This window comes from Triticum dicoccoides, chromosome 5A, assembly GCF_002162155.2.
Source record: "Triticum dicoccoides isolate Atlit2015 ecotype Zavitan chromosome 5A, WEW_v2.0, whole genome shotgun sequence".
Lineage (NCBI taxonomy): Eukaryota > Viridiplantae > Streptophyta > Magnoliopsida > Poales > Poaceae > Triticum > Triticum dicoccoides.
Window position 1 is genome coordinate 607,349,881 of NC_041388.1, and position 25,435 is coordinate 607,375,315.

Below are 25,435 nucleotides of genomic sequence, written 5' to 3' on the forward strand. Positions count from 1 at the left end.
TAAACCATCCAAGAAAAAGGATCATGAGGATTTTGAGCGCTTTGCTGAAATGATTAGGCATATCTTTTTACGTATGCGATTGACTGATGTGCTCAAAACAAATCCTTATGCTAAATATATGAAGGATATCATTACTAATAAAAGAAAGATACCGGAAGCTGAAATTTCCACCATGCTTGCTAATTATACTTTTAAGGGTGGAATACCAAAGAAACTTGGAGATCCCGGAGTACCCACTATACCTTGCTCCATTAAAAGAAATTATATTAAAACTGCTTTATGTGATCTTGGAGCCGGTGTTAGTGTTATGCCTATCTCTTTATATCGTAGACTTGACTTGAATAAGCTGACACCTACTGAAATATCTTTGCAAATGGCTGATAAATCAACTGCTATACCTGTCAGTATTTGTGAGGACGTGCCTGTTGTGGTTGCAAACATTACTATTTTAACTGACTTTGTTATTCTTGATATTCCCAAGGATGATAGTATGTCTATTATTCTTGGAAAACCTTTTCTTACTACTGCAGGGGCTGTTATTGATTGCAACAAAGGCAATGTCACTTTTCATGTTAATGGTAATGAGCATACGGTACACTTTCCGAGGAAACAACCTCAAGTTCATAGTATCAACTCCATTGGAAAAATTCCATCGATTATAATTGGAGGTTTTGAATTTCCTATTCCTACGGTCAAAAAGAAATATGATATACTTATTATAGGGGATGTGCATATCCTTGTTGAGGTAACTTAGTGTTATTCGAAATTTCTCCGGTTTCATGATTATCGGAATGAGTTTGTTAACAATACATGATCAACCTTGTTAGTGGATTCTTTTTGATGAGCATGAGATGGATGAAACTAGAAGCACAAACTTCTGTACCCTCTTTATATTTTCTATAATTTAGTAGAAATAAAGTAAAAATAGTATTTTTCTGTCTGTTTCCTGACTTATCCGTGCAATATAAAAATATCCCGAAAACAAAAGTCCTCAGATAGCCATGCCAATTTAGTATGATTTTTTTAGGAATATTTGAGGATTTACTGTGCAAAAATTATCGCGGGAGGAGCTGCCACCTGGCCACGAGGGTGGTGGGCGCGCCCCCCTGCCTCGTGGGCCCACGGTGGCCCTCCTCCACTTATCCTAGCACCCATCTTCTTCCTCTATCTCACACAAACCCGAAAAACCAACTCAAGCACGAGTTCCAGCCACTTTTGCTGTGATTTTCGATCTCCTTGCTCAAAGCACCTCTCGCAAAACTGCTTGGGGAGATTGTCCCTTGGTATGTGACTCTTCCATTGGTCCAATTAGTTTTTGTTCTAGTGCTTTATTCATTGCAAATTTTTGCTGCATAGGTGACCATGTTCTTGAGCTTGCATGTCAAATTTATATGGTTCCAAGTAGTTCTAATGCTTGATATAGGCTCTAGGCACTTGTAGGAGTAGTTACTATCAGTTTTATTGAAGTTGGTTCATTTTTGTTTGAAGTTACTAAAAATTTCAGATTGTTTCAGAAAAATGATGAGGAGATTATTGAGGGGCTCATCAAGCCAAAGCTCGAAGGAAAAGGCACCTAAGCCTAAGTATAATTTGCCACGCACCGCGGAGATTCGGGCGTGTGAATGGCCTTCTGAAGATTTCTTGAGAGCAGCCGGTATCTATGAAGATTTTCATGAATTGGCTCACAATGCAGGCCTCACCGCCTTCCTTCACGACCAATGCGATCAGTATCTCTTACTCACAAATACCTTTGTGCAAAACTTTTATTTTCATCCTAGGAACTCACCACCTACGGTGGAATTTCATTTATATGATGAGCCTAAGGAGATGTCACTTTATGATTTCTGTTGGATTTGTTTAGTCCCTTTTGAGGGCAAGACAGAAGAACCACATCATGATGATGTGGCTGGGTTTATTGATAATATCACTGTAGGAGAAACCAGGAAGGTTTCCGATACACGAATCACTAGCATACATTTTCCCGTTTTGCGTTACTTTGCATTATTTGCTAGTCGTTGTTTAATTGGACGCGAAAATTCTGGAAACCTTAGTATCCCTGATTTAATTATTCTGCTCCAAGGTTTATATAGTGATAACACTTTTAGTATGGGTGGTATTATTGCTAGACGGTTAAATATGAACCGTACTAAGGGCCCCATCTTTGGAGGCATCTATGCCACACGCCTAGCCGCACATTTTAACATACCTATTAGGCATGCTGAGAAGGAAGAAAAGGTGCTGCCCCGTGTTTATCTAGATCATAAAAGTATGGTCGCACATGATTTTATTGTTAAGAATAGGGCAGGGGAGCTTAGATATCAACTGTTTTTAATAAACATCATCCTGAGACTATCACCCTGCCTGCTCCTTCTTTGTTTGATTTGACTGCAGGCACATACCTTGTTTCGTTGACGGCTATTCACACCTACCGGAACCCTGCACCCACTAAGGAGCCAGAACAGGAACCACAAAATGAGCCCCCACGACAATCTGTTTATTCTTGGGATCTAGAGGGCAGTCAGAGTCTTCTTCTTCATCACAGTATGATCCCAACTATTCCTCTGCATCACAGTACGACCCCAACAACTATTATTATGGATATCCGCCAGGCCAGCCGTGGCCATAGACCAACTTAGGCCAAAAGCCTAAGCTTGGGGGAGTATGTATTTCAAACCGACATTATATTTATGTTCACACACACTCGTTGCTAGATGTCGGTGCTCATACTTTTTCACTGTAATATCCATGCTAGTTTATTTTCCTTTTCCTGCTTTCTTCTTGTGTGTTTGTTAAACCTTAAGAAAAACAAAAAATTATTCGTAGTTTATTTTTCTACTGTAGTAGTAATAATTAAAAAGAAAACCCAAAAATATTTCCCGTTCTTCTTTTGCTTGTTGGGAGCTTTCCCGTGTAAATAGTTTTCTTTTCTTTTCTTTTCTTTGGGGGTCAGTAGGAGAAGACCATAATTAAATTGTTGAAGTGGCTCTTATATGCATTATTGTTGATTTAACCCAGAGCCCATATTGCCTTGCCTTCTCCTGTTTCTTGAATGCTCGCAGATTCCAGCTTAGTCTAATGCACGTGCACTCTTATTATTATTCACACCGTTCAGTCGTGCAAGTGAAAGGCAATTATGATGATATATGATGGACTAACTGAGATGAGAAAAGCTGGTATGAACTCGACCTCTTTTGTTTTTGTAAATATGATGAGCCCGTCGTTCTTGATTCAGCTTATTATGAATAAACATGTTTGCAATGACAATTAGAGATCATAGTTGCTTGTGCCATGCTTGATTAGCTATGAGTTATAATGATTTACCTTGTGTGCCAACATGCTATTGAGATGACTATGATGTGGTATGATGGGGTGGTATCCTCCTTTGAATGATTTAAGTGGCTTGACTTGGGACATGTTCACGCATGTAGTTGAAACAAAATCAACATAGCCTTCACGATATTTATGTTCATGGTGGATTATATCCTACTCATACTTGCATCCAATGTTTATTAATTTTAATGCATGTACATGGCTGTTGTCGCTCTCTAGTTGGTCGCTTCCCAGTCTTTTTCTAGCCTTCACCTGTACTAAGCGGGAATACTGCTTGTGCATCCAATCCGTTAAACCCCAAAGTTATTCCAGATGAGTCCACTATACCTTCCTATATGCGGTATTTACCTGCCGTTCCAAGTAAATTTGTATGTGCCAAACTATAAACCTTCAAATAAATATTCTGTTTTGTATGCTCGAATAGCTCATGTATCAACAAAGGCTGTCCTTATCTTCCGTGTTAGGTGGGTTATTCTCAACAGGAGTGGATGTTGGAAATATGCCCTAGAGGCAATAATAAATTAGTTATTATTATATTTCATTGTTCATGATAATCGTTTATTATCCATGCTATAATTGTATTGATAGGAAACTCAGATACATGTGTCGATACATAAACAACACCATGTCCCTAGTAAGCCTCTAGTTGACTAGCTCGTTGATCAATAGATGGTTACGGTTTCCTGACCATGGACATTGGATGTCGTTGATAACGGGATCACATCATTAGGAGAATGATGCGATGGACAAGACCCAATCCTAAGCCTAGCACAAAGATCATGTAGTTCGTATGCTAAAGCTTTTCTAATGTCAAGTATCATTTCCTTAGACCATGAGATTGTGCAACTCCCGGATACCGTAGGAGTGCTTTGGGTGTGCCAAACGTCACAACGTAACTGGGTGGCTATAAAGGTACACTACAGGTATCTCCGAAAGTGTCTGTTGGGTTGGCACGAATCGAGACTGGGATTTGTCACTCCGTGTAACGGAGAGGTATCTCTGGGCCCACTCGGTAGGACATCATCATAATGTGCACTATGTGACCAAGGAGTTGATCACGGGATGATGTGTTACGGAACGAGTAAAGAGACTTGCCGGTAACGAGATTGAACAAGGTATCGGGATACCGACGATCGAATCTCGGGCAAGTATCGTACCGCTAGACAAAGGGAATTGTATACGGGATTGATTAAATCCTTGACATCGTGGTTCATCCAATGAGATCATCATGGAGCATGTGGGAGCCAACATGGCTATCCAGATCCCGCTGTTGGTTATTGACCGGAGAGTTGTCTCGGCCATGTCTGCATGACTCCCGAGCCCGTAGGGTCTACACACTTAAGGTTCGATGATGCTAGGGTTATAGGAATAGATATACGTGGTTACTGAATGTTGTTCGGAGTCCCGGATGAGATCCTGGACGTCACGAGGAGTTCCGAAATGGTCCGGAGGTAAATATTTATATATGGGAAGTCATCATACGGTCACCGGAATAATTCGAGGGTTTACCCGTATTGTACCGGGACCACTGGAGGGGTTCCGGGGGTCCACCGGGAGGGTCCACCTGCCCCGGAGGACCCTATGGGCTGTGTGTGGAGAGGGACCAGCCCCTTAGTGGGCTGGGCGCCTCCCCCCTAGGGCCCATGCGCCTAGGGTTTGGGGGAACCCTAAAGGGGGGGCGCCCCTCTTGCCTTGGGGGGCAAGGAAACCCCCCTGGCCGCCGCCCCCTCCTCAGATTGGATCTGAGGGGGCCGGCCCCCCTCTCCCTTGCCCCTATATATATGTGGGGGTTGGGAGGGCAGCCGCACCCAAGTTCTGGCGCAGCCCTCCCCCTCTCCCAAGTCCTCCTCTTCTCCCGCGGTGCTTGGCGAAGCCCTGCAGGATTACCACGCTCCTCCTTCACCACCATGCCGTCGTGCTGCTGCTGGATGGAGTCTTCCCCAACCTCTCCTTCTCCCCTTGCTGGATCAAGGCGTAGGAGACGTCACCGGGTTGTACGTGTGTTGAACGCGGAGGTGCCGTCCGTTCGGCACTAGGATCATCGGTGATTTGGATCACGGCGAGTACGACTCCATCAACCCCATTCACTTGAACGCTTCCACTTAGCGATCTACAAGGGTATGTAGATGCACTCTCCTTCCCCTCGTTGCTAGATTACTCCATAGATTGATCCTGGTGATGCGTAGAAAATTTTAAATTTCTGTTACAATCCCCAACAGTGGTATCAGAGCTAGGTCTATGTGTAGTTTCTATGCACGAGTAGAACACAAAGCAGTTGTGGGCATCGATATTGTCAATTTACTTGCCGTTACTAGTCTTATCTTGATTCGACGGCACGTGGGATGAAGCGGCCCGGACCGACCTCACACGTACTTTTACGTGAGACTGGTTTCACCGACTGACATGCACTAGTTACATAAGGTGGCTAGCGGGTGTCTGTCTCTCCCACTTTAGTCGGATCGTATTCGATGAAAAGGGTCTTTATGAAGGGTAAATAGAAATTGGCATATCACGTTGTGGTTTTCGCGTAGGTAAGGAACGTTCTTGCTAGAAACCTATAGCAGCCACGTAAAAACTTGCAACAACCATTAGAGGACGTCTAACTTGTTTTTGCAGCATATGCCTTATGATGTGATATGGCCAAAAGGATGTGATGAATGATATATGTGATGTATAAGATTGATCATGTTCTTGTAATAGGAATCACGACTTGCATGTCGATGAGTATGTGTCGGGTGGTAGGTGCGACATATGCCAACAGATGGCTTATCATTATGGGAGCCAGTAAGAAGTCGCCGGTGCCTGGAAACGGGATGAGGCGAAGACATGCACGCCGGCGAATCTTACCCAGCTTCGGGGCTCTCCGTGGAGATAACACCCCTACTGCTGCTCTGCGGGGTCTCCGCATGATCACTAGATGGACAAGTAGCTACACAATGCTCCTTGAGCTGTTCGGTGGGAGGAGGAAGAAGGGCGCGACTAGCTTGCTTCTTCTCCTTGTGTGGTGTCTAAAACTAGCTGGGGGTCGAACCCTTTGCATGGGTGCCCCGGGGGGTTTATATAGGCCTACCCCCCGGGGGTACAATGGTAATCGGACTGGGCGCGGGGCCCAGCCGTCTGTGACTGCGCTCGCCGGCTTCTGCGCCGGCCGCTAGGGCCCGCCGACTGGTGGGTCCCGCCGGCTGCCGGCCCCTCGGTCGACATGCAGGCCCCACTGTCCGGGACCTGGTCGACAGCTGGCTACTGTTGCTCCATCTTGGTGACGTGGGCTTCGTCGTGGTAGGCGTGGCTACAGTACCGCCGTCCGGCGGGCGATTGCTGTAGCCTCTCCGCGTCTTGTCTCCTTAATGGGGCGTCTCCTTCGAGGAGGGCGGCAAGCCGGTTGCGGGGAGCCGGCTCTGTCTTGGGCCGACTGGGGGAGGAGGGGCCGCCTTCGGGCGTCTCCCTGCCCGAAGGGGCCCACCGCCCGTGGGCCGTACTGGCAGCCCATCGTGGATGGCGTCAGGGTCAACATGGCAACAGTGTTGCGCCGGGCGGGTCATGGTCACCCGTACGGCGCACTGTGCCGGTCGTGCTCCGGGATTTGGGGGTGGCAGGCTTCACTGTAGCCACGCCCCGTCTCATCGCCGCTAGGTGGATGCAAACTTTGCGGGTATGGTCTCGACTGCTTTATGGGAGCTGGCTTCTTGGAGTCGGCCTTCTCGCGACCGGCTTCTCGAAGTCGGCCCTCCCATGGCTTTCTTCATGAGGGCTAAAGTCGGGCCGCCTTCCGAAAGCCGGCCTGGGTGACAGCCAGCAAGGGGAAGGCGGCCCCATGTCTTGGATTCTTGAGAGCCGGATGGGCTCGTAATTTTTTCAGAAGGGCCAGGGGAAGCCGGCTAGGCTACCCATGGCTATTTACTCCGACAGTAGTCCCCGAAGCTGATCGAGATTCGAGGCGGACAGAGGGACGAGAAGCTTGGTCAGCTTCCTACCCTGAGGAGCCGGCTTTGCTGGTGTATGCCGATTTTAGAGAGCTCTTGTGTCTTGCAGGCGGGATGGTGGTTGACCCGCGTGCCGACCGCGGGCCCTCTCGGGGGCCACGTGGCAGCGGAAACCTGCCAGTGCAAGCGCGCGACGGGACGCCGCCGCAGGCCCGCGCCCGCCACTCCTAGGCCTCGGCCCGAGCGCTGATCTTCTGCAGCCCAGATGGACCGCTCGCCTTCCCGTGGCGATTTTATTTCGCCTTTAGGGCGTAATAAATGCGGGACGTGGGGGAGTGGGCACGATTGATCCCCACGTTTCCCCACGCCGCGCCTCCTCGGCTCTGCCACGCGAGCCTATAAGTAGGGGGAGGAGGGGAGAGACAGAGGTTCCCACGCTCTCCCTCACTCCGCCCCTCTTCGTCCTCCTTTCTTCCTCTCGCTGCCATCGCAGCTTCCCGTCTCAGCGCCGCCGTGCCGCCGCATCGTCTTGCTCCCATGGCGCTGTCGAGCTCGTTGGACGGCTCCAACGTCCACGAGGACCATGTTGAGTCCTCCGCCAGACTCGGCGCCTGCCCGACGCCAACCTCGTGCGGGTCCGCCTGGCGCCGGAGGCGGAGATATCGCCGACACCGGAGGAGGGCGAGCGGGTCGTCTTCCGCTCGCACTTCCTGCGCGGCTTCGGCCTTCCGGCGAGCAGATTCCTGCGCTCCTTCCTCGAGTTCTACAATCTTCAGCCGCATCACCTCACGCCCAACGCGGTGATGCTGCTGTCGGCCTTCATCTCTCTCTGTGAAGGTTTCTTGGGGGTGCTCCCCACGCTGGAGCTCTGGGGGGAATTCTTCCAGAGCAAACTCGGCACCGTCGTCGCAGGCGTGCCCGCCCCCTGCGGGGCCTACATCGCCATGAGGAGGTCGGGCGAGAACAACCCGTTCCCGTCCATCCTCCTGATCCAGTCGGTGAAGATCTGGCAGAAGTCGTACTTCTACGTGAAGAACGTCGCCCAGCAAGGAGACCGCGTCAACCTGCTGGCTTACATAGTCGGCCCGCCGGCTGGGAGGCAACCCTCATGGAGTTTCCGGTCCAGGTCACTGTCTCCGGCCGGGAACGCTGCCGTCTCCTGGCTTCGGGTGATGATCCAGTCGGAAGGCCTGCACGGGGCCGACTTGGTGGCCGCCTTCGTGGAGCGCCGGATACTTCCTCTCCAAAGCCGGCCCCACATGATGTGTCATATGAGCGGCCGCTTCGACCCAAGCCGGCTGAGCACCAGGGAGATGCCTCATGCGGAGGTGTCGCTCATGGTAAATTATATCTCCAATTGCAAGCTCGCCGAGGACTGGCGATATGGCAAGGCGCCGTATTCTCGTGCCAACCCTCCGCCCGTGGTAAGCTTTCCTCTCTTTCTTCTTTTTGTAGGTAGTCGGCTTTATGATGGCCGGCTTCTGATCAGTCGGTTCTTCTTAGCAGAACCCCCTTCTTCCGCCGACGACCGGGGCAGCAGGGATAGAACGCCAGTAAGTCCCCGACCGCACGGTGGACGACGTCGACGACCCGGATTTGGGGGCGGCCGCCATGGAAGACGCCGTCGTGGGGGACAACACCGAGCCCGGAGGCACAGGGCTTACTGCCAGCTTCAAGGACTGGCCGGATGATGCCGAAGCCGAAGTCGCCCCGCGTCGCCAGCCGGCGGCCGACCATCAAGGCGCGGGCTTGTCCACCACGCCGGCTGCCAGCGGCGGCGCACAGAAGCGCCGGGCCGCGTCAACCCTCTTCGGCAGTCGGCCGAAGAAGTCCAAAGCCTCCACCGCGGCGACCAAACGAGATGAAGCGGCCGTGAAAGCGGCCCACTTCCGCAAGGTGGTGAAGCAGCCTCAGGCGGTCTCAGCGTAAGTCGTCGATTGCTTAGACACATGCTTTCCATTGTTCTCTTCTGTTGAACATTCTTCCTAACCTTTCCTCGCTCGCTGGACGGGGCGCCGCTTTCCCTTGAGCGGGGTCCGGGCGGCTCCATAGTTGGGCCGACTGGAGGGTCTTCAGGCTCCCGCCGCGTGGACCCCCGCGCCGACCTCAGGGAGGCCACGGAGCGGAATGCCCGTGAGGCGCGGGAGGAACGGGAGGCGGCGGAACAAGCGGCCGCCCAGGCGGCGAAGGAGCAGGCCGACACGGCAGCCAAGGCTCAAGCGGAGGCGGCGACCGCGGAGACGGGGGCAGAGGGCTCGCGTAACCAGCCTCCGTTGCTCGCCATTCCCCTCCGGGCCGTGGCCCCTGACACCCCATTGCCCCTGGTGGAGGAAATCGTCCAAGACCCGCTGCTGATGGAGAGGGGGGAGGACCTCGTGGTCTTCACGGAGAGAGCGCCGCCGGCAGCGCCAACTGGAGCGGGCCAAGGCGGCCAATCGTCAGCAGCGCCAGAGGAGCCGGCCGGGGGTGAGCCGGAGGTCGGAGCCAGCCTCGAGGTGGAGCCGGTAACGCGTCGGCGCGCAGGGGGAAGCGCCTCTCCGCCGGAGTCGCGCCGAGTTGCGGGCGCCGGCCAGTCGGCGGAGGCCCTGGAGGCGGCCAGCACCGCCACGTCTGAGTGGACTCCCAGCGGGGGGGACTGGCGAGCTGAATGTGGCGGCCCAAGAGGTCCGGAGCCGGCTTCAAGCTCAGGCCGTCCTGCTGCAGCAGTACACCCAGAAGTTCCTGTCGACGCGGGCCGCCATCCGGGTGAGTCTTTCATTCTTGGCAACTTTGGTCTCTTGATTTCTTCCGTGGGGGCGCGTCAGCGCACCCACTGGGTATAGTCCCCGAGATTCGGGCCGACTGCTGAGCAGTCGGGTCGGATCTTCCTTGACGACTTTTTCCTTATTGGTTTTTTCTTTCGTCTTTCGTGCTTTCAGGGACCAACGCCCTTCGCACCAAGGATGCCGACTACGCTGCCTTGGTCCAGGAGCGTGACCGCCTGGCCAAGAAGCTGGCTGACCAGGAGGAGAGCCACAAGGCAGCCCTGCAGAAAGCGCAGGATAGCGAGGCCGCCCTGAAGGCAGAGTTTGAGACCGAGGCGGCCAGCTGGGCTGAGACCCGGCAAGCGCTGGATGAAGGCTTCGGCCGCATCGAGGACTTGATCGACGGTAAGCCGCCTTCCTCGCTCCTCTCCTGCCCCTTGCCGCCTGGTTTTTGGCCTGACTTGTGCTGCTGGCTATTTTCTTGCGCAGACTACTTTCCCGGCTACTCCGCCTTCGCCGCCCAAACCATCGAGGCCCATCGCGAGGCGCACCGTCAGGCGGGGGTCAACATCGCGTCGGACGCGAATAGGACGCTTGAGGAGCAGCTCTTGGCTGTCCAAGCGCGGCTGCAGCCGGCTCACCGGATGCTTCGCTGGCTCCAACGTGCCGGGGCGCAGGTGTTGGCCGCCCTCTGGCCTGGCGAGACGATGCCCCGCACCCCAAGCCGGACTGTCGACTGGCTGGAGGTCGCAGTCGGTTGCTTTGAAGCTTGGAAGGCATCGGCGGCCCGTCTTGGAGCCGGGCGGGCGTTGGAGTTCGTCCGAGCCTGGTACCCAGGGCTGAACCTGGACAGGCTGCATACTTGGCGGCTGGAGGCCAACGTGGAGCTGGAAGAGGTGCGGCCGGCTATCACCCAGCGCGCTTCGACGATCGCCGAGTGCACTGTCATCAGCGTTTTTGCGCCAGAAATCAACGATGACGGCGTTGCCCAGCCGGAGGAGTGGTTCGGCTGAACCCGGCGGTGGGCGAGGACTCGGCAGAGGAGATCGCCTCCAGCGATGAGGGCGAAGATGACGAAGAAGAGGACGGTGAAGACGTCGAGCCGGCTAGTGGAACAACCGGCCGGCCTCAGGCTGACCGTGCCTCCAGCAACGAGGCGCGCGGAAGCGCGCCCCCTACGGGAGGCGGTGATCAAGCCGAGGTTCGCCAGCCGGCCACTCCTTCAGCCGGCACAACCGTCTCCACCGACCAGCCCGGCTCGTCGGTCGCTCCGCTGGGTTAACCTGCCGTCCTTGTTTTTCCTGCTTGTTGCCTTTTGAACAATCTTTATTAAGCTTTCGCAGTTCCACCCACTAGGGGTGTATCCAAACTATGTTGAATGCCGGCCTCTTGGAGGTCTTTTATGTAAATATTATTGTGTGCATGTTTGGTTTCCATTCGTGTATGCTTTTTATCCTTAGGCTTTTTCCTTTGCCGCCTTCCCTCTTTGGGGAGGCAAGTACTCCAGCTTTCTTGGATTGAAGTGAAGTGAATGGAAACCGGCCGGCCGGCTACTCTGGTAGTCGGTCGGTGGTAGGCGGCAAACCGGCTGTCGTTATATTAGTCCGTTGGTCCCTAGCCATTTTTCGTGTGGGCATCCTTTCCTGCTTTTGACTTTTGCCAGCCGGACAGCCGGTTCTTCGAACTGCGACTTTGGCAAGATCTAAGCTTGGGTGTCGGCGCACTACTTGTCTGACCGCGGGTAGGACTTCTAATATAACTCCAGTCGGCCAGTCCCCGGGCCGACTAGTCGAACCGCTGCCGGACGGAACAAGTAAATGAAATGACAAGGTCATAAGCATGACACTCTTCATTCATAGATAAAGGATTGTAGTCCCCGAGCCCTCCTCGGGGGGCCTATTGTCTCGTACTTAGTACAAAAGTTAGCGTGATACATACTGCATTTCAACTGTAAAACCTTGGAAGGAGGTTGGCGTTCCATGGTCGTTCCGACTCCTTGCCGGAGTCGTCTCTCTTGCGTGCCTTGGGTTTCTGTGCGTCGATTAGGTAGTAGGAGTCGTTTCCTAAAGCTCTGCTGATGACGAAGGGGCCCTCCCAAGGGGCCGAGAGCTTGTGCTGGCCGGCTGTTTGCTGGATCAGCCGGAGCACAAGGTCGCCCTCTTGGAAGGATCTTGGTCTGACCTTCCGACTGTGGTAGCGGCGCAAACCCTGCTGGTAGATGGCAGACCGGCTGAGGGCTAACAGCCGGCCTTCTTCCAGCAGGTCGACGCCGTCTTCTCATGCTTCCTTGGCCTCCGCCTCCAAGTACATGGTTACCCGGGGCGAGTCGAACTCGATGTCGGTTGGGATGATCGCCTCGGCACCATACACGAGGAAGAAAGGAGTGAAGCCGGTTGACTTGTTTGGGGTAGTGCGCAGACTCCCGAGGACAGCCGGCAGCTCGTCGAGCCAACAGCCGGCTGAACGCTCTAGTGGTACGACCAGTCGGGGCTTGATGCCGGAGAGGATGAGGCGGTTGGCTCGCCCAACCTGGCCGTTTGACTGCGGGTGGGCGACGGACGCTAAGTCCAGCCGGATACCTTGCGTTGCACAGAAACGTGACAAGGCTCCTTTGAAAAAATTCGTGCCATTGTCGGTGATGATGCTGTGTGGCACGCCGAACCGAGTTGTTATGTCTGCGATGAATGTCACGGCAGTCGGCCCATTCAGCTTCTTGATCGGCTTTGCCTCGACCCACTTGGTAAATTTGTCCACGGCGACGAGCAAATGCGTCATGCCGCCGCGCGCCGGCTTGAATGGGCCCACCATGTCCAGTCCCCAAACGGCGAAGGGCCAGGTGAGGGGAATGGTCTTGAGTGCCGAAGCCGGCATGTGTTGCTTGGAGCTGAAGAGTTGGCACCCTTTGCAATTTTTAACTAATTCTTTGGTGTCATCCAAAGCAGTCGGCCAAAAGAAACCATGGCGGAAAGCTTTGGCGACGAGTGATCTTGAAGCCGCGTGGTGGCCGCATTCTCCTTGGTGGATGTCTCTGAGGATTGCAATGCCCTTCTCTTGCTCGACGCACCGTTGGAGGACTCCAGTGACACTGCGCTTGACGAGTTCTCTGTTGACGATTGTGTATGCTCCGGCTCGACGTTGGACTTGTCTTGCCTCTGTTTCGTCAGCCGGAAGATCTTGGTTTGCTAGGAAGTTGAGGATGGACTGAGCCCATGACGGAGCCGCGACTTCTCCTACTGCCAATGTGGCTACTGCCACCAGGGTGGGCGGGCTGGGTTGTCACACCCTAGCTAGTCATGCATTAGAGTGTTGCATCATGTTTATTCTTTCATCAGAAACTTGAAGTGGGGATGACAGAACCCCCAGTCCCCTCTGAAACCAACTAGGGTTACTAAAATAATTTTTCAATGAACCTGAAATGCCCTCCTAAAATGCCCATCATTTTTGTCTTGGTTCAAAACCTCTGCCAAAAATGATGCACATTTTCCTAGGCCATCCTAGGGTTTTTGAATTAAATCATAAATATTTGAATTTGGGCATTTAAAATAATATAAAATATTTAAATGCTCAAATATCTCCAAACTAAAATGTTTCATGTTGGAAATAATCCAACTATGGGCCAGGAATAGTTTGGTGATTTTTGAACTTGCCTAGGTATTTTATTAAATTCAACAAAGTTGCAGATATATTAAATAAAAACAGAAATAGAAAAAAAAGGGGAAAAACTTCCCTGTGCGGCCCAGCCAGCTGGCCGGCCCAGCAAGCCAGCCCAGCCCACCACCGCCGTCGTCCTCCTGGCGCCAGTCGGCCAGGCGTGTGGCCGGCGCGCGCGCACGGCCGGAGCGCCACGCCACCAGCCCGTCTGCCTGCCTCCCCCGCCAGCGCGACGCCGCGGCGCTTCTTCTCGGTGCCGCCCCGATCCCCTGGCCTTATCCCTCTCTCTCTCCCGTGCTGCTCTCTCCCTCTCTCTCTCACGGCCGAACACCACCGTCGCCGCCGTTCGCCATAGCCGCCGTCTTCGACCACCCCTCGCTCCCCCGACTAGCTCAGGAGCTCCGCCTCGACTCCCTCTTCCTCCCCACCGCTCCACAGCTCCCCGGAAGCCCTGCATCGCCGCCACGTCGCCGTTCCCCTCTTCGGGCTCCGATCATCGTCGCCGTCGAATTCGTCGTCTCCAGCGCGTCCCCGAGCCCGCTAACCACCTCTGCAGCCCCGCGGTGAGCCCCGGATCGTTTCCCCCTTCTCCCCTGGTCTCTCCCGACCTCTAGGCCCTAGCCCCACCTTGGCCGAGAGCTCCACGCCGCCGGCGATGTCGCCGTCGTGGCCACGGTCACCGTAGCACCCAACCGAGCACACCATCGTGCTCCCCACCTCACCAGGAGCACGCAGCGCGCACTAACGCCTCCCCAAGCCCCCTGCAACGTCGATTCCGACCGCACCCGAACTCCGGCAGCCGCCGCCGAGCTCGCCGCCGTCAAGTCCGGCCACCCCGAGCCCAACCACCACCACCAATAGTCGCGGCTCAACCTCAGCAACACGTAGATGCCTTCCGCCATCCATTTGGTTGCCGGAATGGCAAAAAGCACTTTCGCCGCCGTCTCGGGCCTCGCCGGCGTCATGTCGCCGGTGGGGTTTGACCTGTCCGACCTGAGGTTTGACCCCCCAGGGTCACTGACGCGTGGGCCCTGTTGGTCAGATGGTTAGATTAGCGCTAACCACTGTTAGTTAACCCCTGACACTGACCAGTGGGCCCCAGCGCCACTAATTAGTAATTAGAATTAATTTAACCCTGTTTAACCCCCCTGTCACTGACGTGTGGGCCCCACACGTCAGGTTTGACTCCAGCCAGCCGCAGTTGACCACTGACGTCATGCTGACGTCATGCTGGCGCAATAACTATAATTTCTGGATTTAATTTAAATCAGGAAATTCCAGAATATTATTTAAACTTCAAAAATTCATAACTTTTATTCTGTAACTCCAAATTGGACAAATTATATATGAAAAATGATCAGAAAAATCCAATCTATCCATCTGTACTATTTTCATGCATGATCAAACAAGTTAAATTGATGTTTTAAGCAGAACAAGGAAAAGCACTTTAAAAGGCCATATTTGAATTTGAAATTTGAATCCTTGATTCAAATTTGTTCAAACCCTTCTGGTTTTAGTTGCATTAGCCCAATACACTCATTTTGCCATGTCTCATGCATGCATCATATTGTTGCATATTGTTTGGTAATGTTTGTGTATCGGTGCTCTCTGCGGCAGGTTCTGCCTCCGAGGAATACCGTGATTACCCTAACGAAGAACCGTATCAGTGCATCGAACCATCAGGCAAGCAACCAACCATTTGATCATATCGATACAATCCCATGTTCTCGCTCCTGCTCTCTTTTACTGCATTAAGACAACGCGTTTCAAACTGCTGTGTGCTACGGTAGTTGAACCCATTTCCTCTACATGACCTGTCATTGCCACAGTAACTAGATGAAACCCACTAGCATGTGTAGGAGTTGATTGAGCCATATGTATGTGTTGTTCCTACCTTGCTATGCCTGCTATGCTTAGAGTCGTGTCAGGTCTGGTTCATCTGGGTGATGGGCTAGAGTGAAATGATTATGTCGGTAATGAGAGTGGTGTGGTGAACACGATTTGGTAAAGGTATCGATGAGAGGCCATGTAGGAGTACATGGTGGGTTGTTTCATTGAAGCCGACCTTAAGCACTGAGATCTGTATGCGTGATTTAAGATACAGCTACTACCATGCATTGGGCCCTGAAATATGACCCCGCTCGACTTCTTATTCACCCTAGCTCTCTGTCCAGGAGTTGCAAGTAGTTTCTGGTGTTTGTAGCTTACTGGAGGCCGTGGACAGCGCTGACCGTAGGGGTGGGCTGTGATGCGGTAGGTACGTGGCCGGGTGTACCGAATACCCGTTAGGTATCTCGGGAACCCTGTTCACATCGTTCGGGGCCGTATGGGAAACCTCGGCCGGACTCCCTGCGGATGGAACCTGAATAGGCAATAAACCTGGACTAGAGGCTTAAGTGTTTAGGTAGGTCGTGATCTACACCCACGTCGGCTTTCGCTTGAAGTCTGCTGAGCACATGTCGTGTGCAGACGCTAAGTGGTGGAAACATGTATGAAGAAGTACACCCCTGCAGGGTTATCATAATCTATTCGAATAGCCGCGTCCACGGTAAAGGACTACTTGGTTGCCTATACAGTTCATAGACAAGTAAATGGAAACTGTTAAAAGCCTCAAGATAAGTGTGAGTGCCGAGGATGGCTCTTCCGTAGGAAGACGGAGGTGGATCCTCGGTAGTGTATTGAATTGGTGAGTAGTGGACTCGTGTGCGCAAAACCATTTCAAGTTGGAGTATCGTAGGATAGCCTAGCCAAGAGTCAAAGCTGGCTTGCTGCAATAACTCCACCAACCCTTCTTGATACTATGCATGTATGTAGGATCTGATGTAAGTCTTGCTGAGTACCTTTGTACTCATGTTGCTATAATCTACATTTTTACAGAAGACGCTGCAACCCCTTCTGATGGGTTCTATGTAGACGTTGACATCAACGAGTAGGCTAAAGACCCAGGTGGTGACCCTGAGCTTGTGAAGGACCACGTAGTATAGTTAGGCTTTCCAAGCCTCTTTTATTTTACTAGTTGTCTGTACTCAGACAAGTTACTTCCGCTGCCGGTTTGTATGACTGTATGACTTGTATGTGGGGTCGTGAGACCCGTACCTTTGTGTATGTTATGTATGGCTCACTGAGCCTTAAATAAAGTACTTGTGTCATAGAGTCATGTTGTGATGCTTCGTTGTATTTGCACATATCGAGCATATTGTGTGTATGATTGAAATGCTTGGTATGTGTGGGATCTGACCATCTAGTTGTTTATCTTTAGTAGCCTCTCTTACCGGGAAATGTCTCCTAGTGTTACCGCTGAGCCATGGTAGCTTGCTACTGCTCTGGAACACTTAGGCTGGCCGGCATGTGTCCTTCTTCGTTCCTGTGTCTGTCCCTTCGTGGAAATGTCACGCTTTGAGTACCGGAGTCCTGTTAGCCCGCTACAGCCCGGTTTACCGGAGTCCTGCTAGCCCAGTGCTACAGCCCGGACCCACTTGCTGATGACCGACACGTTCGAAGCTGGGTCGTGGATGCCTGTCCCTGTAAGTCTGTGCCACTTTGGGTTTACGACTAGTCATGTCAGCCCGGGCTCCTTATCATATGGATGCTAGCGACACTATCATATACGTGAGCCAAAAGGCGCAAACGGATCCGGGCAAAGGTAAGGCGACACCCGTGGGAATACCGTGCGTGAGGCCGCAAAGTGATATGAGGTGTTACCGGCTAGATCGATGTGACATTGAGTCGGGGTCCTGACAGCGTTGGCATCAGAGCCGGACTGCCTGTAGGTTCTCCAAGCCAAACTGGTCGATGTTGAGTCTAGAAATTCTTTAGTTATATGTAGGGGAATTGTTTGTGGGTTGGAACGTAAGGCTCTTTTACTCCTTATACCTTATGATTTTCTGATCTGAGTCAGTCCATTCTTCCACCGGGGGTTAAGGAATTAGGATCTGTTCTCTCTATCAGGATCACGTGTTACTAATCAGTAGTACCTTATAAGTTTGATGGTTACCAGCCTAGTTCAGTTCTACTACCACATTATGTTGCCAGAATGGTTTCAGAACTTTGATATGGTGATGTTGAGTGTGTACGAAATCCTTTGTCAAATGTCTCAAATCTTTTTTGAGCATTTACAGCTGTTATGCTGCCGAAATTTTGCTAAAAATTCTAATGCCTTTGCATTATGATTGTGTTTTCAGATGGCCACTCGCGACCTCAATCAAGTGGTTCGCCTGACTCGATGCCTAGATGTACCCGGCCATACTGCTAAGTTGGTCAGGGTAATGACTGAGGCTGGATACCGCTGGTATCCTGAGTACACGGTCGAAGAGCAATTCCGAGACTTTAATCAAAGCCAGTATCTCTGCACTGTCAGGATATTTCCATCTTATCCTGGATCCACCGAGCCTCTTCACTGCTCTTATGGACTCGGGGTTACCATTGAGATGGCTGTGCAGGACGCCGCCTACTCTATGATGACCATTATGCGGGTCAGATCTGGTTTATTTCGGGACTCTGATTTCCGGTATATGCCAGGATCACTTCCGGGAGCACAAGGGTATCTCCAGGCTATTTATGCTGACCCCACTCAGGAGGATTCACGGACTCGCACCACTGCTGAGATGCTCGAGGATAAGGACCGTGAAAATCGGGCCTTAAGGTTAGAGCTCTTCAATACCCGTGCTGACCACTGGGCCACTTTGACTCGGTTCGCACCGGCGGTGCAAGCTGGATTCTCAGATATGCGCGATCTCTATCCTGTGAGATCTGCTCTGCCAGACGTGATGGTTTGGCGTGATGTAGGAGGCATCACCCCACCTCGCGGGCCCCGCAGGCCACCGTCTGTTGGTCCAAGACCCCATCCTAGCCCCTATGGTCCACAAGCTCTGCGAGATCGTCTGTTTCCGGATGATCATGTTGAGCTTCCAGGCTATGGAGGTGACTTCTACGAAGACTACTACGGATCGGTCTGAGTTAGTGGTAGTATCACTAGTTCGCACTAGCTGTGTCGTCTATTGTCCCGCGTGACTCGTGGGATATGACCTAGTTTGTACTCCTTCCGGAGGTGTAGAAAAATAATGTATAGGATCTTGGAATGCCTCCGATGAGATGTAATCCTCTTTTCACCGTAATAGTACCTTGTTTGGTCTTGTACTAAACTCTGTATGGTGTGTATGACGATGGAATAAAAGAAGCAGTTCTGTTTTTACCATGTCATACGGATGATCATCTTGCATTTCGAGTTATTCCTTGCATTTTTATCCTCTGTCAGAATTTTATCATCCTGACTAAATCATTGTCTTGTTTACCTAGGATGGTCAACACGCGCGCTAACCCTGCTTCTCAAGAGCAGGCCGAAGGCAGTGAAGCCAGGGATGCAAATCTGCCTCATCCTCCTTCACTAGCCGAGGTTATGATGGAAGCTGAGAGAAACAAGCGGGAGACAAACCGTTTGTTGGAGCGTATTGAACAGAATACAGCACACCATCAGAGGGCTAACGTGGTGTCACTCAGTGATTTTATCAAATTGCATCCACCCACGTTCCACCACTCCGTCGAGCCTCTCGACGCTGATGACTGGCTTCGCAGTATCTCTCACAAACTGCGTTCCGCGCTGGTAGCGGAGGCTGACAAGGTCACCTTTGCTGCATATCATCTTGAAGGCCCCGCCAGTCTATGGTGGGAGAATTATGGAGCTATGCGCCCAGCGGGCCATGTCACAACTTGGGCTGAGTTCAGCGAGGCTTTCCGTGAACATCACATTCCGGAGGGTCTCATGGACCGTAAACGTGAAGAATTTTGCAGTTTCACCCAAGGCTGACTTTCTGTGGATGCCTATAGCAGGGAGTTTGGTAATCTCGCCCGATATGCAACTGAGGAAGTGTCTACTGACGCCAAGAAGCAAGCAAGGTTCCGTAAGGGCCTTAGTCCTGAGCTTCGCCGTGACCTCCGTCTGCATGAGTGCACATCTTTTTCGAAACTTGTCAACAAAGCCATCAGTGCTGAAACTGGTCAGACTGACTATGACGCAACACGCAAGCATGGCCGTGACATGGGTTCCTCATCCGGTGCTGGTCCTCAGAAGCGCCGCGTGTGGGTACCCAACACCGCCCTGCCACCCAGGTTCACACCGAGGCCATCTTTCCAGGCGCCTCGCCCCGTTCAACAGTCTGCTCCAGCCAAGCCCTATGGGGGTCCAATTAACAATGCTCCTCCACGTACCAGTTCCGTGACTTGTTTCAAGTGTGGGGAATCTGGTCACTATATGCGTGAGTGTCCCCAGACCAACCCCAATCAATCTGCTAAAGCTGTTGGCCGTGGCAAGCCGACAGGAAAAATATTCCACGCCAAGCCGGTCACCGCTTCACGTGGCCATGTCAACTGTATCTCTGCCGAAGAAGCTCAAGAGGATCCCAACGTCGTTCTCGGTACGCTTCTTGTTAACTGCCACCCGGCATCTGTTCTTTTCGATACAGGAGCCTCTCATTCTTTTATATCCGAAAGTTATGCTCGTTTGCATAACGTTGCATTCTGTGACATGCCATCCACTATGGAAATCTCTACCCCTGGTTCTAGATGGCAGACCTCTAGGGTAAGCTATGGAAATGAAATCCAAGTCGACAGACTTGTTTTCCTTGCGTCTTTGATAGCCCTTAAATCTTCAGATATTAATATCATTCTGGGTATGGACTGGATGTCGGCTCATCATGCCCAAATCGATTGCTTCTCTAGGACTGTTCAACTCACCCATCCTTCGGGAGAAATAGTCAATGTCTTGACCCGAATAGCTAAGCGACAATTATATTCTCTTAACGCCAGCCCTTTGCCAGACCTTGAGGACGTTCCGGTAGTCCGTGACTCCCGGATGTCTTTCCAGAGGAATTACCAGGTGTTCCACCTGACAGGGATGTTGAGTTTGTAATAGACCTCATTCCAGGAACCGTTCCGATTGCTAGAAGACCTTATAAGATGGCACCCCTAGAACTAGCCGAGCTTAAGAAACAACTCGATGAGTCCTTGAAAAAGGGTTTCATCCGACCTAGCTCATCTCCGTGGGCTTGCCCCGTCCTATTCGTCAAGAAGAAGGATGGTACGGACCGGATGGTTGTAGATTACCGACCTGTCAACTTGGTCACAATCAAGAACAAATACCCGCTTCCCAGGATCAACGACCTGTATGATCAGCTCGCTGGATCCTCAGTCTTCTCCAAGATGGATTTGAGGTTGGGCTACCATCAAATCAAAATCAGAAACGGGGACATTCCTAAAACGGCCTTTGTTACTCGTTATGGCCAATACGAGTACACCGTCATGTCCTTCGGATTAACCAACGCTCCAGCCACCTTTTCTCGGTTAATGAATTCAATCTTCATGGAGTATTTGGATAAATTCGTCGTGGTTTACCTCGATGATATACTCATCTACTCCAAGAACAAGGAAGAACATGCCGAACATCTAAGGCTAGTGTTGCAGAAACTTCGAGAGCATCGCCTTTATGCCAAATTTTCTAAATGTGAATTCTGGTTGTCAGAAGTGACCTATCTGGGTCATGTAATATCTGGTAAAGGTATTGCTGTTAACCCCGAGCGAGTTCAAGCCGTCCTTAACTGGACTCCACCCGAATCGGTCAAGCAAGTTCGGAGTTTTCTAGGCTTAGCGAGCTATTGCCGTCGCTTTGTCGAAAACTTCTCCAAAGTTGCTAAACCTTTAACCGAACTCCTCAAGAAAGATAAAAAGTTCGAATGGACTCCACAATGTGAGCACAGCTTTCAGGAACTGAAAAGACGCCTGACTTCTGCTCCCGTACTGGTACCGCCAGACTTCTCTAAGGACTTTGTTATCTACTGCGACGCCTCGCGACAAGGACTAGGTTGCATTCTCATGCAAGATCGACATGTAATTGCCTATGCTTCACGGCAATTGCACCCACATGAGGAGAATTATCCCACTCATGATCTAGAGCTTGCAGCCGTAGTCTATGCACTTAAAACCTGGCGACATTACCTCCTCGGTAACCGTTGCGAAATATTCACTGATCACCAAAGTCTGAAGTACATCTTCACCCAACCGGATCTGAACCTCAGGCAAAGACGTTGGGTCGAGTTGATCACAGATTTCGACTTAGGAATAACCTACACCCCAGGGAAAGCCAACGTCATGGCTGATGCGCTAAGTCGTAAATCCTATTGTAACAATCTGATGTTACAACAAAGTCAACCGCTTCTCCATGAGGAATTTCGGAAGCTTAACCTTCACATTGTTCCTCAAGGATTTCTCTCCACCTTGGTGGCGAAACCTACTCTTACGGATCAAATCATTGCTGCCCAGAAGCGAGATAAGGGAATAGCTAAGATCAAGGAGAACATTGCTAGCGGAGGTGCTAGTTGTTTCTCCACAAATGACCATGGTGTTGTGTACTTTGAGAACCGTCTAGTGGTTCCCAAGAACCAGCATCTACGGCAGTTGATCCTTAAGGAGGCTCATGAATCTCCTCTCACTATTCATCCCGGTGGTACTAAGATGTATCAGGACCTACGCCAGAGGTTCTGGTGGACTAGGATGAAGAGAGAAATTGCTCAGTATATTGCTAATTGCGACGTCTGTCGTCGTGTAAAAGCAGAGCATCAACGGCCTGCTGGCACCCTTCAACCCTTAGCTATTCCTGAATGGAAATGGGATAAAATTGGTATGGATTTCATTACCGGTTTTCCCAGGACCAAGAGAAGGAATAATGCTATTTTCGTCGTGGTCGATCGTCTTTCCAAAGTAGCTCATTTCTTACCAGTTCGTGAGAGTATAACCGCTAGTCAGCTGGCAGACTTATACATCTCCCGAATAGTGTCCCTCCATGGTGTTCCTTTGGAAATTAACTCGGATCGAGGAAGTCTCTTCACCTCTCGATTTTGGGAAAGTTTCCAAAATGCTATGGGAACCCGTCTCTCCTTTAGCACCGCTTTCCACCCTCAGTCAAGTGGTCAAGTGGAACGCGTCAACCAAATTCTAGAAGACATGCTTCGAGCCTCTGTTATCTCATTCGGAATGGACTGGGAGAAGTGCCTTCCATTTGCCGAATTCGCTTACAACAATAGCTATCAATCTAGCTTGGGTAAAGCCCCTTTTGAAGTTCTCTATGGACGACGATGTCGAACACCCCTTAACTGGTCAGAGACCGGGGAAAGAAAATTCTTTGGCCCGGACATGATTCAGGAAGCAGGAGAACAAGTTCGCATCGTTCGTGAAAAGTTGAAAACAGCCCAATCTCGTCAAAAGAGTCAATATGACCGAAAACATAAGGCTATGACTTTCGAGGTTGACGAGAAGGCTTATCTTCGGGTCACCCCTCTGAAGGGAACCCATCGTTTCGGTATCAAAGGCAAATTGGCTCCTCGTTACATTGGACCTTTTCGCATTCTCGCCAAATGAGGAGAAGTTGCCTACCAGTTGGAACTACCTCCGCACCTCTCCAGAGTTCACGATGTCTTCCACGTTTCTCAACTCAGGCGTTGCTTCTCGGATCCTATCCGTGGAGTGGACCACGAAACGCTTGATCTCCAAGATAATCTTACATATCGAGAGTACCCCATTCGTATCCTCGATCAGGCCGAACGTACCATTCGACGTCATAATATCAAGTTTCTCAAGGTTCAATGGTCGCACCATTCTGAGGATGAAGCAACTTGGGAAAGGGAGGATCGTCTTCGACTCGAGTACCCCGCCTTCTTCTCGGAGGAACCCAAATCTCGGGACGAGATTCTTTTGAGTGGGGGTGAGTTGTCACACCCTAGCTAGTCATGCATTAGAGTGTTGCATCATGTTTATTCTTTCATCAGAAACTTGAAGTGGGGATGACAGAACCCCCAGTCCCCTCTGAAACCAACTAGGGTTACTAAAATAATTTTTCAATGAACCTGAAATGCCCTCCTAAAATGCCCATCATTTTTGTCTTGGTTCAAAACCTCTGCCAAAAATGATGCACATTTTCCTAGGCCATCCTAGGGTTTTTGAATTAAATCATAAATATTTGAATTTGGGCATTTAAAATAATATAAAATATTTAAATGCTCAAATATCTCCAAACTAAAATGTTTCATGTTGGAAATAATCCAACTATGGGCCAGGAATAGTTTGGTGATTTTTGAACTTGCCTAGGTATTTTATTAAATTCAACAAAGTTGTAGATATATTAAATAAAAACAGAAATAGAAAAAAAAGGGGAAAAACTTCCCTGTGCGGCCCAGCCAGCTGGCCGGCCCAGCAAGCCAGCCCAGCCCACCACCGCCGTCGTCCTCCTGGCGCCAGTCGGCCAGGCGTGTGGCCGGCGCGCGCGCACGGCCGGAGCGCCACGCCACCAGCCCGTCTGCCTGCCTCCCCCGCCAGCGCGACGCCGCGGCGCTTCTTCTCGGTGCCGCCCCGATCCCCTGGCCTTATCCCTCTCTCTCTCCCGTGCTGCTCTCTCCCTCTCTCTCTCACGGCCGAACACCACCGTCGCCGCCGTTCGCCATAGCCGCCGTCTTCGACCACCCCTCGCTCCCCCGACTAGCTCAGGAGCTCCGCCTCGACTCCCTCTTCCTCCCCACCGCTCCACAGCTCCCCGGAAGCCCTGCATCGCCGCCACGTCGCCGTTCCCCTCTTCGGGCTCCGATCATCGTCGCCGTCGAATTCGTCGTCTCCAGCGCGTCCCCGAGCCCGCTAACCACCTCTGCAGCCCCGCGGTGAGCCCCGGATCGTTTCCCCCTTCTCCCCTGGTCTCTCCCGACCTCTAGGCCCTAGCCCCACCTTGGCCGAGAGCTCCACGCCGCCGGCGATGTCGCCGTCGTGGCCACGGTCACCGTAGCACCCAACCGAGCACACCATCGTGCTCCCCACCTCACCAGGAGCACGCAGCGCGCACTAACGCCTCCCCAAGCCCCCTGCAACGTCGATTCCGACCGCACCCGAACTCCGGCAGCCGCAGCCGAGCTCGCCGCCGTCAACTCCGGCCACCCCGAGCCCAACCACCACCACCAATAGTCGCGGCTCAACCTCAGCAACACGTAGATGCCTTCCGCCGTCCATTTGGTTGCCGGAATGGCAAAAAGCACTTTCGCCGCCGTCTCGGGCCTCGCCGGCGTCATGTCGCCGGTGGGGTTTGACCTGTCCGACCTGAGGTTTGACCCCCCAGGGTCACTGACGCGTGGGCCCTGTTGGTCAGATGGTTAGATTAGCGCTAACCACTGTTAGTTAACCCCTGACACTGACCAGTGGGCCCCAGCGCCACTAATTAGTAATTAGAATTAATTTAACCCTGTTTAACCCCCCTGTCACTGACGTGTGGGCCCCACACGTCAGGTTTGACTCCAGCCAGCCGCAGTTGACCACTGACGTCATGCTGACGTCATGCTGGCGCAATAACTATAATTTCTGGATTTAATTTAAATCAGGAAATTCCAGAATATTATTTAAACTTCAAAAATTCATAACTTTTATTCTGTAACTCCAAATTGGACAAATTATATATGAAAAATGATCAGAAAAATCCAATCTATCCATCTGTACTATTTTCATGCATGATCAAACAAGTTAAATTGATGTTTTAAGCAGAACAAGGAAAAGCACTTTAAAAGGCCATATTTGAATTTGAAATTTGAATCCTTGATTCAAATTTGTTCAAACCCTTCTGGTTTTAGTTGCATTAGCCCAACACACTCATATTGCCATGTTTCATGCATGCATCATATTGTTGCACATTGTTTGGTGATGGTTGTATATCGATGTCCCTTGCGACAGGTTCTGCCTCCGAGGAATACCGTGATTACCCTAACGAAG